A 16,413-nucleotide genomic window follows, 5' to 3' on the forward strand; every position below is an offset into this window, starting at 1 on the left:
CGTGCAGCCGAGCACCCTGCTACATTTCAGCACATGAGCCTCTCCTGCCACGAGCAGGATACAACTAGGATGACTTCGCTAACAAATCTCAAGCCCACTAGACAAATTCACATCTGAACCGAAGTGTTTGTGGCAGCTCAGTTCTGCACAGTACATGGAGTCAGAAGGACAACTGGCAGTGATTACATTTACCCCAAAAGACTCGGGGTTTGGTAGGTAAGGGAATAGCAGAGACCCGATCCTGCTGCCTCCAGGAGCATCCCCCAAAAGCTGATACACCACCTCCCTGCTGGGTGTTTTATCACACATCAAGAGAGGGCTCTGCCAGGTACAAGCAACACGAAGAGCATCTCTCAATTGCACACCCATATTTCTCCTCCCACCACTTTTAAGAAAAAGAAAAAAAGATGAAAACACTCAAGTCAAGTCTTCTCTGACAGCCTGTCCTGAGTAGCACCCTCGTGGCTCATTCACATACAGAGCAACTAGGGGAGGGGGGACAGGGACAGATTTAAGCTGCAGTGTCTAAGGACCAGTAAAACTCTAGGCATTAAAACTGATTTTTCTGAAGAAGTGTTTCCAGCAGGTAGCGCTGTTAAACCACATTTGCCGCTAAAAGCCAACTTTTTAGGGCATTTAAAAATGCTTATGTTCCATTCTAGTCATTTCTGTTCAGGTTTCCAACTCCTGATATCTAAGGGCAGATTTTTTTAATCATTTTTCATTTTTAGGAAGCTACCTTGAGCACTCGGTGCTCCTGAGGAGCTCTGCTTGTCTCCCTAAAGCCACACCAGCCCGCAGGTACCGCGCAGAGCGCCCAGCTGAGCAGCTCAATTTCTCACTGACGCTGAAGCATCCAAACTGAACAGCAAACTGCAGACCTGGGCAGATCACTGCTGCTGTTCAGAGCAGCTCTCAGCTGCTGAAGGACTCCATCCCGAGAGGAACACTACAATACCTTTGTTTCAACACTGGAAACACTATCCAGAAGTAGCACCTGATATCGGCCAAGTCGTGAAGATGCAATGCTGCTCAGTCCCTCCAATCAGCAAGGACACCCTGCTAAGATTAATTATCAGACTACACACCTAGAGGACCCCCCAGCCACAAGCACCAAGTCCAGGACCTGTCAGAGCAATATTTATGCAAACACAAGAGTTTTAAGCCACTCACACAGCGATGGCAGCACACAGGGTGCCACTTGTTGACCCTCATTTCCCAGCACAGAACTGGGCAGACGCCAGAATTTGGCTTCTCACCTTCACATTAATCATCAGAAGCTGAGCATCTGCTCCAGGCAGACTCCTTCCCCCTGGGTCCAAGCAGGGCAGCAGGACAGCTGATGTCTTTCTGCCCCCATGAAAGGACCTGTGGGCTAATGGGGAGGCTTCTGGTGCCCCTCTACAACAGGACTTGACAGAAGCTTGGCAGAGAAGCAGGAGAACCAAGGAGGGACAAAGGGAGGTCACACAAATTCCCTGGATTAGCATTCCTGGTGCAAAAAGCAGCGCTGGGTGCAGGACCAGCCTGCTATCACCTCAAACACCACAGATGGCCAAGCATCCTGCCCATGGCCGGGGTCACAGACTGGGAACGCCAGGCCAGCCACTTCTGAGGGAACGTTTGTGATGTGGGGGCCAGTGGCAACATCAAAATGGATGGGGAGCAGCAGTTCTCTCTGCCTCCGTCATCCTCGCAGGGACAGCAGGAGCAGGGTCCCTGCTCCAACGCTGGCCAGCCCCCTCTCACTGCTGCTTCCCACACCTCCTGTGGGAAGGACAGAGAGGGCAGGGTCCTGCCCCTGAGCTTTCTCTGTGCCAAAGCTTCAAGCCAGCTCTGCATCAGGAACAACCCACCCCTCTGCAATCACTTCATCTCTCTTTCCTGAAGGGTTGGTTTTGTCACCTCTGTCCAGTGGGATAAAGCCCTCGGGTCAATTCAGGGCACAGTACCAAGGGGGACCATTTAAAACAAGGTTCTTCAGCCTGAAACACAGCTCAAGTTAGAACTTTGGCTCTTGGAGTCTTGCTACAAGCCCAAACAATTCAACTTTCCCAGCTATCAGCCAGCCCCATCTTCTCACCCAGAGGCAGTTTATCCATCTCCTGTCCTGCTGCAGGCAATGCAGTTGCCACTGGATCTCTACAGCTGGAGCAGCCAGGGAGGAAGAGGGCTCAGAAACACAGACAGTTCTGCCCAATGCTATTGGGAAGGGGTGGGGTGTCCTGAAGAATCAGGGAGGGCTGCAGGTTCCAGCACTGCTGAGGAGCACGCTGTAGTTCTGCTGTCACTGTTCCGTCCTGCAGCGTGACCTCACCACATCTCCCACCCCAGCTCTCAAATCATTGATCCTACAGAGCACAAAGCGAAGATGCAGCCTGAAGAAAGCACCCATTAAATAAAGAACGGGCTGTCCTGCAGCGAGAAGGGGAACACTTCATGCAATGCACAGTGAAATTAAAATTGCCTCAACTCTGTCGTGAGCATCTTGATCCTTAAAGTTCAGAGCCCTCCTTGCCCCAGTGGGCCAAAGTAAATCACCAGCCTCTAGACAGACACCCTTAACTTCAGACATTATGTCTGCACTTTATGATTCAAACTGGCAGTCAAGACAGGCTTCTCGTACAGTATCTGCCTTATCACCTCCCTGGAAAGATCTCTCTGCCCAACACAGGCGTCCTCCAGACTCTCCACAGAGCTGGTGTCCAATCTGGCTTTTCTTTACCTGTCCCACTGTGGTTTCCCCTCCCTGAAAGTGCTCAAAGTTCTCAGGCCTCTGCCAGCATCACTGCAACTTCAGCTCCTAGTCCAAGGAGGTCACCCTACTACCAAGGGACAAGAGTTGTCCACACCTTGTGGCAAGAGAAGCCCATGGAGCAGCAGAATCACACAAGAAACTCCTGCTTTACCACCTAACACCCTGGCATTTACGTCAGATGCTTTCACAGCGCCACATCCCAGTTCCCTTCTGTTCTGCAGGTGCCTGCAGGTCCCAGGGCAGGGGAGAGGCCACCTCCGTTCGCAGAGGGGAAGATCTTCCTGAGCTGCATGTATGGACACTGCCATTGTAGTGGGTTCAGCCCATTCCCAGTTATACCACCCAGTGCCTCCCCAGAATCGCAGAGAAAACTTCACCAGTCTGATTAACAGGGGACAAGGAGAAGAGGAAGGTGAACCTGCCCAGAAGCACAGCATCCTCTTGCAGCTTGGCTGAATTTATTAATTGTGGCCAGATATAGTCAGTGAGGGCTGCGACAAGAAGTTGCCCTTCACAATATCAAAGGTACGAGGAAAAAATGAGATCCTGGTACAAAAGAGCAGTTAACCCCAGGGGCAATTGTATATTTAGAAAGATACATGGCCTGCAGGAAGTCTGACAGCTCAGAAAGGGGAAACAGGTTACACAAAGGGCAAGGGAAAGGTTTTCAAGTGAAAATGTATTAATCAATTTTTTAAAGATCTAAGATGCTGGAGAAGAATATTTGACTCTAGCAAGTGCTGGAACTTTATGCTTTATTCAAACTGTGTGAACATTTAAGGACCAGAGACCTGGAAAGCTTCAATGAGAACAAGTCACCTGGCACATTCCCAGAGAGGAAGTGTGGGTGATCTGTGTCATCCCAACGGAGGAGGTGGCTGGGAGGGTTTTCATGGCTTCTCTCTATGCTCTGCACCCCCACAGTATACACAGCCCTATTTTCTCTCTACCCTTTGACCACACTCAGGATACATCTGGGGAGAAGCTGTTCCTGACCCACAAGTGTTGAACGTAACTCAGAGAAAACAGATCCACAGAAATGCAAAAGTAAAGCAGAAACACGGGACTAAGGGCAGTAAGAAGGATGATACAGCAAGATCACAAGGGACATGCAAGGAAAAATCAAGTCTCCCCTCCTCCAAATCAACACTCCCCCTCTAGGGCAGACAATCTCATCAACAGTAATATTCCAGGAGAACCTCATTCTGCTGCACTTCAAGTTATAAATTCAAACATAAGAATTAAAAAAAAAAAGTGCCAGACAGGGCCAGGTTTCCAGACAGGCAGGCAGCCAGCAGAACACACAGACCAGGGCTTGCTTCTGAGGATGGGAAGACATCTGCCTTGCCCCTCTCCCTTCTCTCAGCACTCGCCTTTCACAAGTTTCAGTTACTTTATGAGCATCTTTTATTTTTCTTCAGACTTCCTCTAGGTGGTTTTTTGAGGGGGATCTTAATCACCTCGCTTAAAGGATTTTTTGTTTGTTTGTTTCACACCTTTGGTTTCTTTTTTCTGAATCCAATTCAAGCTCTGCAAGCCTCTCACCTTTATCTAGCCCCAAAAGGATGGGAACTGGAACATCATCTGTCTCACCATCTACTGCAAGAGACAGGGATGTTGAGGAGGAATGGTTGCACAAGAAAAATATGGGAATGCATCCCACCACAAACATAAATACGACACTGTGCTGGCTGTTAAAGTTTCACCAATATAAAGTGGAGTTTTGTTGATAACAATGTATAATGCAACAACTTCCCAACGAACACTTGCCGAGTAGCACAGTTGGGTACAGGAGATACATTAACACGCTACCGAGCGCTCTCCAATTTCTGCCGTAGAGCAAGAGCAAGAGAAGCTGCTCTAAACTTTCTCCCATTTGAAAGACACTTTTGGGAAAGAAAGCAGCGTTAAAGAAAGACTGCTTTTTAAAGTGGAAAATATTTTCCTCAACCAGCAACACAACTTCAAAAGCAAAACCACAACACTTCAACAAAAGCCCCAATCCACAAACTTTTCCCTTCCACCCAGGGATTATTTTAAGCTTCAGGACGAGCACAGTGGTCAGCATCTCCGCTCCGTGGTGAGCTCTGATGCTTGGAAGGGAGGCAGAGGTCTCCCCAGGCTGATCCCAGCTGCCAAGCCAGCTCCCACAAGAGCTGGGCATGGCCTCAAACCACCACTACTCTGAGCAACAGGCAGGGAGACAGCACTCAGACGTTTGTTCAGATGCATTTTTTGGGTGCCTGACAGGAGACTCTGCGATCTGGTCTGCAGAACTGCTGAGCACTTGGAATTGCCACCCGGGGCTGCAAAGGCCATGTTTCAAATACCTGAAGGGCTGAAGCTCTGAACTCAATCACGTTATAGAATCAGAGAATCATTTCAGTTGGAAAAGACCTTTAAGATCATCAAGTCCAACCAAAAACCTAACACTGACAAGTCCACCACTAAGCCACGTCCCTCAGCTCCTCATCTACATGTCTTTTAAATCTCTCCAGGGATGGAGGTATTAAAGTCGTGTAGACCAGATCCTCAACACCTGAAATGCAACTGAACAGAGTAATTTTCACTTACATGTTTTGAGGGACAGACAGGCCATCAGCAAAATGGGGAAACACTCCTGCTTAAGAGCAGGAGGGGTTATTTACTGTCTGTGAAGCACATGGATACAACAGCAATCGACGCCAGAAAAGCCCATGAGGCCTTAAGTTAATCATTCCTTCTTCCAGAGCAGGACTGGAGCAAGCAATACACGGACAGACACACCACCACAAAAGAAAAATTACTAAATAGAGGCTGAACAAGCGAACACACCAGATCCATTCTGCACAGCAAGCAAGACAGGTTGGGAACTTTGGAAAAGGAGAATGTAAGTACCCAGTTAAAGGCCATCATAATGCATATATACAAAGGTGCAAATTGGAATTCACCAGAAATCTCTCTTCTGGCAGTTCCTAGCTTTTAAGTCCATCACTTTGTAACCTTACTAGGCTTTTTTTGTGGGTTTGTATTATAGATGCAACCTCTGCTCTCTGCTTCTGCACACACATTAGCATTTTTCCACAGAGCGTGGCTCTGCTCCCACCCTCAAATAGAGCAGCCTAAGTGTCTTGTTCTGGCTTTCTTTTATCTCATCTCCTGGAGGATGAATAATGGAGTAGTGGTAAGGGAAAGAAGGAAGCAGACATGCCTCTTTGGAGTTTCAGTGAGAAGCTTAAAACCCAAACTGGCCAAATTAGAAGGAAGTTCTGTTGATTTGCACCTACCCACAATAACACCACTGGGAAAGAGGCTCTGTCAAAGACCAATTTAAAGCCTTCATCATGAAGGAGAAGAAAGAAAACAAGGAATTAGGATTAGATTCTCTTTTCCCCTACAGGTGTTGTGGAGTTTTTGGGTGTACCACAGATACACGCAGATCTAGAGCTTGGGATGAAGGCCTGCACATTTCAAAAAGGTCAGACCCGAGCTGTACGTATTTACATACAAAGCTGGAGAAAAGCCAAGTGCAGGTGAAGCCTTAGTGCCAAGAGAGAGTCAGGCCAGTGCTTTAACCTCAGCCTGTGCCTCTGGGCAAGCCTGGCAGTTGCCGTGCACAGGGTGAAGCAGTCCTGCCAGGTCTCACTGGCTGAAGGGGAGATGTGCAGAGCAGGTACCAGTCCGTGGCTGGAAGGAGCCCTCCGGCACCCCTGAGGTGGGCAGTGCCCTCTAGAGATGATCCAGCCTCACCTCTGGGAGTCATTGTGCTGGAGATAGAACACAGGCCAAGCTCAGTGAGCTCGCCAGTGGTCAAAAGGCGAGCTGGATGTGACAACAGGACTCCACAGCTACTACCCAAGACATCAGTGGCCCCCAGGGCACTACACCTCGAGCGACTGATTTGGTATTCCTGGCCTCAAGCTAACCTCGTAATTTATTCCTGCACACTGATGGGAAGTGGGTCAAACCTACAGACCCTTCAGAAATTCCTCAGCACAGCCTGATGCAGGGGGTTGGACATGAGCTTCGCTCAGATGGCATGAAGAAATAAGGGGGTATCTTCAGAGGTAATTAAGCAGCTCATCAGTTTTGAGAAGCTGAGCCTCTATCGCTAGCTGGAAATATGAAGCAGATTTATTTCTTGTTTGTTTTAGCGGCAGCAGAGTAGGATGGAGAGCTGTAACGACCTGTGACAGATGCACACCAGCCTTCCCTGTTTTGGAGGTTTGCTTTTGTACACTCCCAGGACGTGCACGCTGAAGCATCCTGAACACAGGCTTTGATACTCTACAATTGTATCAGCACTTGAGGAATAAAAATGTCAAAGCAATTAACTCTGAAGAGGTTCTTTTTCTCTCTAGCCAGGAAAATTAACATTTCTCAACAGAGGCTTTTCCACAAAAAAAGTTGTCAACATAAAGTCCTGATTTTTTCTTAAAGAACAAGGGAAGAGGAAAAGGAAAATCTGAAAGCAAAGAATCAGAGAGACAGGACAGAAGAGCTTCCCCTGAAATTACTGAATTTTCCACTCCAAATCAAAACGTCGCCCTTTTTGCAATATACAGGCTTATTTTTCCTGTCATTTTCCAGTGGGATAACACAGGTTTTACTTAAAAAAAAAACAACAAAAACAACCAACCAAACAAAACCACTAAACACACAACAACCCAACACATTTAAAACCAACTGCTGAGCTACTTCAGCTGCTCACTTTACAGTTCACAATCTGAGGTGCCAGCAGGTAAGATAACAAAACCTGCTAATGACAGGGACTGCGCAGGAGCCTGTTTGCTGTTTCACATGACAGCTGTGAATCCTCTCCCGTGTACACAACACATTTTCCATTTAAACAATCATTGAAGTGTTTTCTCTGAACCATAACCAACAGATGAGACAACCCTCTTTCCTTCTGCAAATGAGCAAGTTCTTCACAAGAGTTATTTGGCCGAGGGCCACCAACCAGTCAGCAACCATACTGGAAACCAGCTCGGGAGTCCTGACTCCCAGGCCTTTCTGCTCTGTCCTCTAGACCAAGCTCTTAATGACTTGCTGGTTCAATTACATTTTCTGCTCTGTTCTTTCAAGGATGAAGTCAGTGGTAAATGTTTTCTGCAAAGGGAAATCCATGGTGGATATTTCCCAGGATACAAGCAGCGCCAGGCAACTCAGTGTCCTTGTGGAAAGGGATAGGAGAGAAGAAGAAAATAACTGACATTATCTTTCTGCAGCCTTTTAGGTTTCCTTTGCCCCAGCTGCTCTGGCCACATCAAATCCCACCCAGTCCCCCTGCCATGACCTCTGCTCTGGCTCTTATTTTCCTGTCTCATTGCAAGTCATGAACAGCCCTCTGAAAGCAAGCTGGGATGAAATAAGTGCACTGTGCATTACATGTGCGGTGATTTATCAATCCACGACTGAAACTTCAAGGAAAAACTGCAAGAAAAGGACATTTCTTCCAAGCTTCTCTAAGCAGCAATAAATCTTTCAGCTGTCTTCTAAGCTAATTCTACACTGCCTTTAAGGCCACAGAGTGGATGAGCTGTGGTTTGCTTCTAGGACAAAGGAGATTAAGGGAACTACATTTCTACCCCTTTCCTTCTAGGGGGCTGCTGACTAACCCAGCCTTGACTATCTGATGCAGACAGGATAATTGGCTATCTCACCATCATGCAGGCAGCAGCTGTATTAAAAAATAATCTAATTTATTCAGTCTCCAAAACAGGAGAGGGAGAGAGAGCAGGAGAACTGCAGGATGCGTACACCAGCCCACCCTGCCCTCCTGCTTGGCACCACAGCTGGGCAGCTTTGTTGCCCCAGCTGAACGATGACAATTCAGGCATCTCACAGGGAGAGGACAAAGCTTCACACATCTGTCTCGGGGCTGACAAAGGCTCGACGTGACTGTGAATCCATCATGACGTGCACAATCTCACCCTCCCCTTGCTCCGCTGGCACTTCTCCCGACAGACCAGGCTGTCCACAGGGTTGCCCGAGTAACTGAGCGTTGGCTCCAGCAGGCAGCTCTCCAGGGTGGGAATGCAACAAGCACCTTGTGGAGGATTTCAGCAAGGAACTGTTGCAGCTCAAAGCCCGAGTTCAGAAAACAAAAGCTTAGAAGTCAAGAGAGACTGGTTGGATAACACCACAGACCCCTTTGCAGGTCCCTGCTGCTCTATCCCACTAAACATCTGCCACGTCTCCTTCTTTCACCCTTTTCACAAAAAAAATAATTAAAAAAACCCCAAACCCAGGTGGATTCCTTTTCTGCAGCACATTGGCTTTTTCTTAAAATCCACATACGTGGGGACACTCGAAGATTAAGTTCCCTCCACTGGCACAACAGGGAATGACTCTGGTCCAGCCAGTCTGCTACACAGGTATAAAACTTCTCGTGTCAGTTAAACGTGCGCCATGAAGAACACAAAACGTGCCCAGGGAGGAAGTGAACATCGCTAACATTCACCTAAATGCAGACCAGATTCTTCTTACCACCAGCTAAAGCTTTCAGCAAAGAGTTCCATCACAGCATTCCCCAAAACCCAAACAGGACTCATTTTTAGAGCTACCTCCAAAAAATACTGTTTAAAGCACAGGACTCACGGGCAGACAGCAGAACGATGACCTTCTCCAGTATCAGCTGATCAGGAGAAAGGTATTTACTCAAGCTCCTGCTACAGGTTCTGCTTTTAGTATCAGTTTAGAGCTTTCACTACATCAAAGGTACAACACAAATAACAACAGGGTCCTCTAGCAGCTAAGACACTATCACGCCACATAAATCTAAAAGCATGCAGAGTGCCTCCTTCTGCTCCATAATTACTTCTAGCTGGGAGTTCCACAGACTGGGGGATTAATAAATACTTTGATCAGTTCCAAATTAGCTTTTTCTTTTTAAATTTTGTGCCATTCTTGTTTTGCTTTTGTATTCTACTGCTCTCACGGGCTCAAGGACATGACATTTCCATAATAGACTTGGTTCCACTGAAATGGAGATAATTTCCAGGCTGTGGCCTTTCAGAAGGTAGAAGTCATGACTAGCCTTCTTACATCTCAATCTATATATGCCCTCTAGTCTTTCCTAAGACAACTGCAGAGCTGCTGCCAGCCCCAGGAGGAAAGGGCAGGAGCTGTGGCACACACATGACACTACACTTTCATTATCACAACTGCAACACACTGCCAAGTTGAAGGAGTATTTTTAGACTGGTAAAAAAAAAGGGGGGAGGGGGGGATTTATCAAAGACTTATTAATACAAAAGTGACACCAATACTAGCAGCATTTTGTTTCCCCTGTACTTACACAAATTGTGTTTATTTCCTTCCCTCTTCAGCTTTTCTAGACAAGGAAATTGCTGCTTATCCAACCACTGTAAGGTCTTGGGCAAAGACACCGAGACAGGAGAGCACGGACATGGGTCTGTGCTAGGTCTTAAGGGGATATAGGGTCCTCTTCAAGAAGATGACTTTCCCTCCTGCCACGGATAGCAAGCTTGGCTCAAACCACAAGGTCAGACAGGGAGATGAGCCTCGGTGCAAGCGCAGTGTAAGCACACACACTGATGATCAGTGATTTGTACAGATCAAAGGTCCATATTCTCTGGAATACCCTGCTCTGCAGAGACTTGTTGGCATATGGATAATCAAGGCAGTTAATCTGAATAAGATTTGCATAGGTAAACTGGATTAAACCCCCATGTGGACACATTTGTCTAGAATTAGAAACAGGCTTCATTGAATTTAGCGTTGAAGTAAACAAATTAAGGCCACTTTTATTCTGAATAAGAGCAGCTGTGCTATAGGCCAGTGTAGTTTAAGTAATCCAATTTACATTCATGCTGTTAGTTAATTTGGACTAATTTTCACCCAAGTATCCCTGTTTAAACAAGCTTGAAGCAAAACTACGGCACAGTCTCCTTGGGCTAGCTCCAGTAGGTGATTTAGAGGCAGCCACTACAGATCAACATCAACAAGCAGTGGGATCAGGCAAGTTGGGGAACAATTTCAGCTCCTTCTGTGATGAAGTGTCAGTGATCTGCCTCGGTCCTTGGAGGTGAACGACAGCCACAGCAGAGTTGAGCTGGTAAAATAATTGTTCTGGATTTGCTACTCCGAGTTAGTGACCAGGCAACATGTGGGCTTTCAGCCCATTTTTCTACGAGAGCCATTTTTGGCTTGGCCGTGCAGACAGATTATTTAACAGAAGGACAGGGAAGGAGGAGGAGGGAAGGATGGATTTAGTTTCTCTAGAGGAAGCTGCTGACAACGAGCAAAATAAAAAAAACCCTGGAGAGAAAGTGCCTGACAAGAGCCTAAGCCACAGGAATTGTGTTGTGTGTATCTCTTTCCCCCTGCATACTTCCACAGCCCCGTCATGTCACACAGCAGCTTATTTCACCAGGGCTGTTTTCAGTACAAGCTATTGCAGCAGCAACAGCAAATATTGAACGTGCTACAACACAATTCATTGAGCTGGAAAGAGACGTTATGGAGGGAATTTCATCGAGATAAGACAAGCAGCACCTTGGCTGCAGAGACAGAAACTGATCAGGATACGTGATTCTGATCAGGATACGTGATTTGTTTTGCCCCTTTGAGCTAATTTATATTTGGTAAAAGAACAACTATGAACACATAAATATTCAAGACAGATGCATTTCCTCTAAAGGAAAAAAAACCCCACACCTCCTAGAAACATCAGCAGTTAACAAGTTCTACACTTCAGTATATTGCCCTGCACACTGGCAAAAAACCCCAACAAACCAAAACCAAAAAACCCCCCAAAAACCCCGGTCAAGTTTTACCAGAAAATCAAATCCAAATGTTATTTGGAGGGCATAATTTTGGAGGACAGAAACCTCCAAAATAATTAAGTTCTGCCCAGTTTTGTGGAAATAGATGCTGGGCAGAGGGAAAGAAAGCCTCGTAGCAACTCTACTGCATGAAAACCTTTCATAGGAGGTGAATTTTCAGAGACCCTGCCTTGGAGCAGAAACCACAAGCAGCTGAGCTTCACTGCTCCTCTGCTCCCAGAATGGCTTGTCTGGAGGTTAGTGTCTCAGCCTTACTGCAGATGCAATCGGTTTATAAACAGCAATTAAGTTTGAACCTACACTAGAAACTTACAGTTAATGAACTAGTTCAAGTTTTGAACAGATTTAGTTAAAAGATGAGTTTTTTCCCAGCATAAACAAGGCCATGGGTTAAGTACAGCTATTCCATCAAGTACAAGCAGGGAAAAAAAAGTGCCTATTAGTATCTGAGCTAAAAGAATAATTAGTTTTACATCTTTCTGGTCACAAATGGGTTGGAGCAACTTACAGTTTTCTTGAATCCATTTATGATGGGAAATTTGCAAGATTATTCCTGCAAATAATTAGTTATTGATCTCTAAGTTTGCTTGGGGAAAGCACTCATAAGCAAGTCAATCTATTATTCAAGCAACATTTGTTGTTTAGGGATTTGTGTCACTGGAACCACATTTTTGGTCTGGAACTGACTAAGCACAACTTCAGGTTTTTCATGGGAAGCAGGGGGAGGTGTTTGAAGTCCCATTTTCAGAGTCAACCTATTTTTTTTCCCCCCTTTCTTCCAATCAATGTTTTTCTCTAGTATTTGCTTAAAAAGTTTTGAACATTTCTTGGAAAAAAAGAAGAAAAGGTATTTTAATATTATTCTAGGAACATTTTCCCAGCATTTAGATGTTCTAACTAATAATAACAGCATTAAGCAAGACCTTGAATTCCACCTAAACCTGCAGAGCATGGGGACAACTTCAGATGCACACAACTGGGGACAGATCTTTAATTTCTGCTCAGCTTGTTCTGACAGACAAAGCTCTGATCACCAACACACCCACCCATCACACTTGTGTTACAAAATCACCCACATTTCACACCATCACGCCGTGCAGCCTTTTCCCAGTGTCAGGACCTGACACACTGTGTAGCCGGGATTTTTTGGCCCAGTGTAACAAAAAGCCCTGTCGAGGTCAGTAGTTTCCCTAGGAAAGTGCTGAGCTCCACCACAAACTCTTTGCTATCAGCCTCAGGTCCCTCTCCCCAGGGATACATGAATTAGCACTTCTATCTCCATTTTCAAGACGCATTTATTGCCCTCTGATTTGAGTTCAGGTTGTATTTAGCCACTCCCGGAAAAGCAGAGCAGACTTGCAGTCTGCAGTAATTAAACAGAGGCGAGAACTAAGCAAATTAGCCATCAAACTTCAACAACTGTGCTTCATGCTTCCCTGGGCTTTGTCTGAACAAGCTTCCAGTGCCTGATATTAGAGTTTTTACAGGAAAAAAAGGGGTGGGTGAAGCAGCACCCAGTGGACTGGCACGCTAAGGCTGCTCACCACATCTGTGCACCTGACACACTGGCCAAGCACACAAAGGTGAATGGTTGCAAGGCAGTAATTAGGGAAATCAGCTGGGACTGACATAATTGCTGGTGCCAGAATAGTCTGGAAAGATCACATCCTGCCCTGCACCAGGACAGGAACACGGGCAGCACAACACAAAGCCTACCAGGCAGATCTCTCTCCAAGTTACAAAAGGGAGGCTCCCAAGCAAGCTCTTGGGTCTCCAAGCTTCCATGCTGGGCTTGGACTGGGGAAATGGGAGGAGAACCAGACCTACTGGAAACGTTTGTTGTCCCGAAGGAGCAAAACAACTTTGCAACTTGCCAAGTTTTGCATCAGCCGGTGTTTAACTGCACACGGGCCGGCGCTGCGCTGCAGTCGTACCCTGATCTGCTGACATGCAAGAAACAGATTGGCAGGAGACAAGCTCCTTGCTCAGTGTCACATCTTAATAGCAACAAGCTCTGTGATGAGAGACCTGAAATGAGTCCACATCCTGCTCCATGTGACAGTGACATTGCATAGCTTTCCTTCCTGCATATCAAATGTCAAATTTCTCTGGATGCGTGTCCTACATGAGCAGCAGATGCTGGTCCAGCTGCATCGCCAGTCCCTCCACAGCCCTCCAGTGAATTCTGCTTTTAGAGATCTTCAACAACAGCCTGGTCCAGCTCTCTCCTGCCTGGCTGGACTCAGGATTTTAAGTGCTACTTCAGCTCCTTCACATCCCATTTCCCTGCTCATCCCCCATCTATACTACAGCAGTTCTTCAAACTGTATGCAACAAAAACCTCTAGAAGCATTACTTCATCCTGCTGCAATCACAAGAGAAGCTCGTGTGAAACGTACTTTTTGAAATGATCAAGTCCAAGCCCAGCAGTGTTTGTTAATGCAAATGCCTTGAACTGTCCTTAAGCCTTCAACTTCCCTCCCTCCCACAACTGCAGCTCCATTCTCAGCACCAGGAACAGCTTTAGTGCTCATTCCTTTTAACACTCCGTGCAAATCAGCATTACCGTGTGACGATGGGCTCAACAGAAAACTGCATTTCCTGGGCAAAGGAAGTAGTAGGATTTTATTTATTTATTTATTTATTTATTTTTAAGAGCTGCTTTTGGAGAGGTGAGAGATAAATACACCTTTAAAGGAACATCTTCCTTTGCAAACCAAATGAGAAAAGTCTGTTTCAATGCACAGCAGCCCTCTCTGCTATGCAGGATGGGATTAACAGCTGTTAGCTTCCATTGGCATTACCTTCCAGATTCATGCTGTGGGATTTTGTCCTTCACCACCAGCCTTCCCTTCCAACACCAAACACCAGAGAATCTCCTTGCACAATCAGGTCACCAGTGGGATTCACCCTTAGATCAGTGTTAGGTAGGAGGGATCCCAAGCTGTATGTTTGCCAACCAGCATGGCTCTATCCTTTCCTGCGTGTCCTTCTCACAACGTACTGGTCACTCTTGGCTGAGTTCCATCTTTGTGCCTTTCCTTACTCTCAGGATACAAAGTGCCACTTACAAGCAGGTTCATACACAGCCCAACCCCAACATGCTCTCACCTCTGCTGGAAGTTTTAGGAGTATGTAGAAAAACCCAGCTGTAGGACAGACCTGGAAAGCAGACAGCATGAAGCTTAAATCTCTACTGCACAAATGTAAACTGCATTTCACAAGTAATTTATCCTCGTGTTAGGATGAGCACAGCAAGTGAACTTTAGAGAACTGGAAATACAGAACTAGCGCATTAATAGAGGCATATGAACTTCTATAGAATCAGGAACATCTTGTAAGGTGCCTTTACACAAGTACAGTACTACCAGATCCATCATGGAGGTGGGAAACTGGGACACAGATGTCCCCAAGGCCATAAAAGGCCAGTAGCAGAGGACAGCAATACTCAGGGCTCAAGATTCCAAGGGCCATGCCCTAACTCACAAGCTCCATCAGCTTCTACAAGAGTAATGCTTTATTTCAGTATCAACTGATCAGAGAAAAACCCCAGTGCTGTGTATAGAACTGCTCACTAATTCTCACCACAACTATAGGAAAGTCCAGCAGCTTTAAAAAGTCACCATGAGCTTAAGCACCACGACAACTACCTGTTAGAAGCTCTTGTGCTGAGCAAGACAGGCACATTGTCTGTCACCAACATCTGGAGCACATCAGAAGACCTAATTTAGAGATCCAGAGTTCCCTACTGGCCAGTCAACTACCACAGCCCTTTAACACTATGTTTTGCACATCCCACACTCAAAAACTACCAAGAGGAATTCAAGAGCTCAATTTCAAACACCCATAATAAGAAACTCTAAAAAAAAAAAAAAGGAAATCTGTATGCAAAGCAGCATTGTGCTCAAAAGTAAAGTCACAGAACAAACCAAATGAGTGAAGAACATCTCCGACTTAAGTTCAGTAGCATCCTGGATGCTATTTAGTGAGGTGACACTTTATAATCTTTAATACACTTCTAAAACATGCCCTGCTGAAGTCCCTGCTAAATTAAACGGGCTCGTTGCCTTCCCATGAAGTAGATAGCTGGAACTGCTACAAGATTACCCTGCTTCTCTGCCCCAGATAAGCTTGTCACCAGTGAATTCTTCCACCCCCTTTTTTTCTTCCCATATTAATGCCCTCCATCATAATAAGGATTCCTACCCGCTGCCAAAACTCAATTTACACTATTTACTTTAATGACCTCATTTGTCATCCTAGCATGTGTGTCTACCTCTGGGACTGCAGCCCCGTCAGTCTGCCAGAAGGTCTCATTTACAGTTTGCTCTTTCATTATTATTTTTAAAGATTAAATTGCTTCCATTTCAAGGCAAACAGTCTGGGAACTCCCACAGCCCAGAGGATACCAAGATGCATTCATACATTTGATCAATATATTTTAGGTTTACATTCATCTCAATCCCAAATGACTCTTCCCCTCCACACGGCCCCACTGCATCATCCATCTACTTCCATCACCTTTCACTTTATTATTCCTTTTAATCTTTACAAAAGATACACACTGGTTATGATATTTGAATATTGCTGTAACATTTCAAGTTGTGGGAGGAATTTTAACTCTTTTTTTTTTTTTTTGAGGGAGAGAGGGAGGAGAAGAATATGATCATTTCCTTCCCCAATGCATCAGTTCATTTGTCTCTTCTAAACCACATTTTTTTATCTCATAGCTTGACTACTCCGGAGAGGTATATTCATTCCTATTAGATTATATTTCTCTCTTATGGTGTGTCTCCAATCCTGACATGCTCAGTAAAATTCAATGTTAATTAAGTCCTTTAAATAGGTTAGGGAAGAGCGTAATAC

This window comes from Antrostomus carolinensis, unplaced genomic scaffold (assembly GCF_000700745.2).
Source record: "Antrostomus carolinensis isolate BGI_N321 unplaced genomic scaffold, ASM70074v2 scaffold21994, whole genome shotgun sequence".
NCBI classification, from domain to species: Eukaryota; Metazoa; Chordata; class Aves; order Caprimulgiformes; family Caprimulgidae; genus Antrostomus; species Antrostomus carolinensis.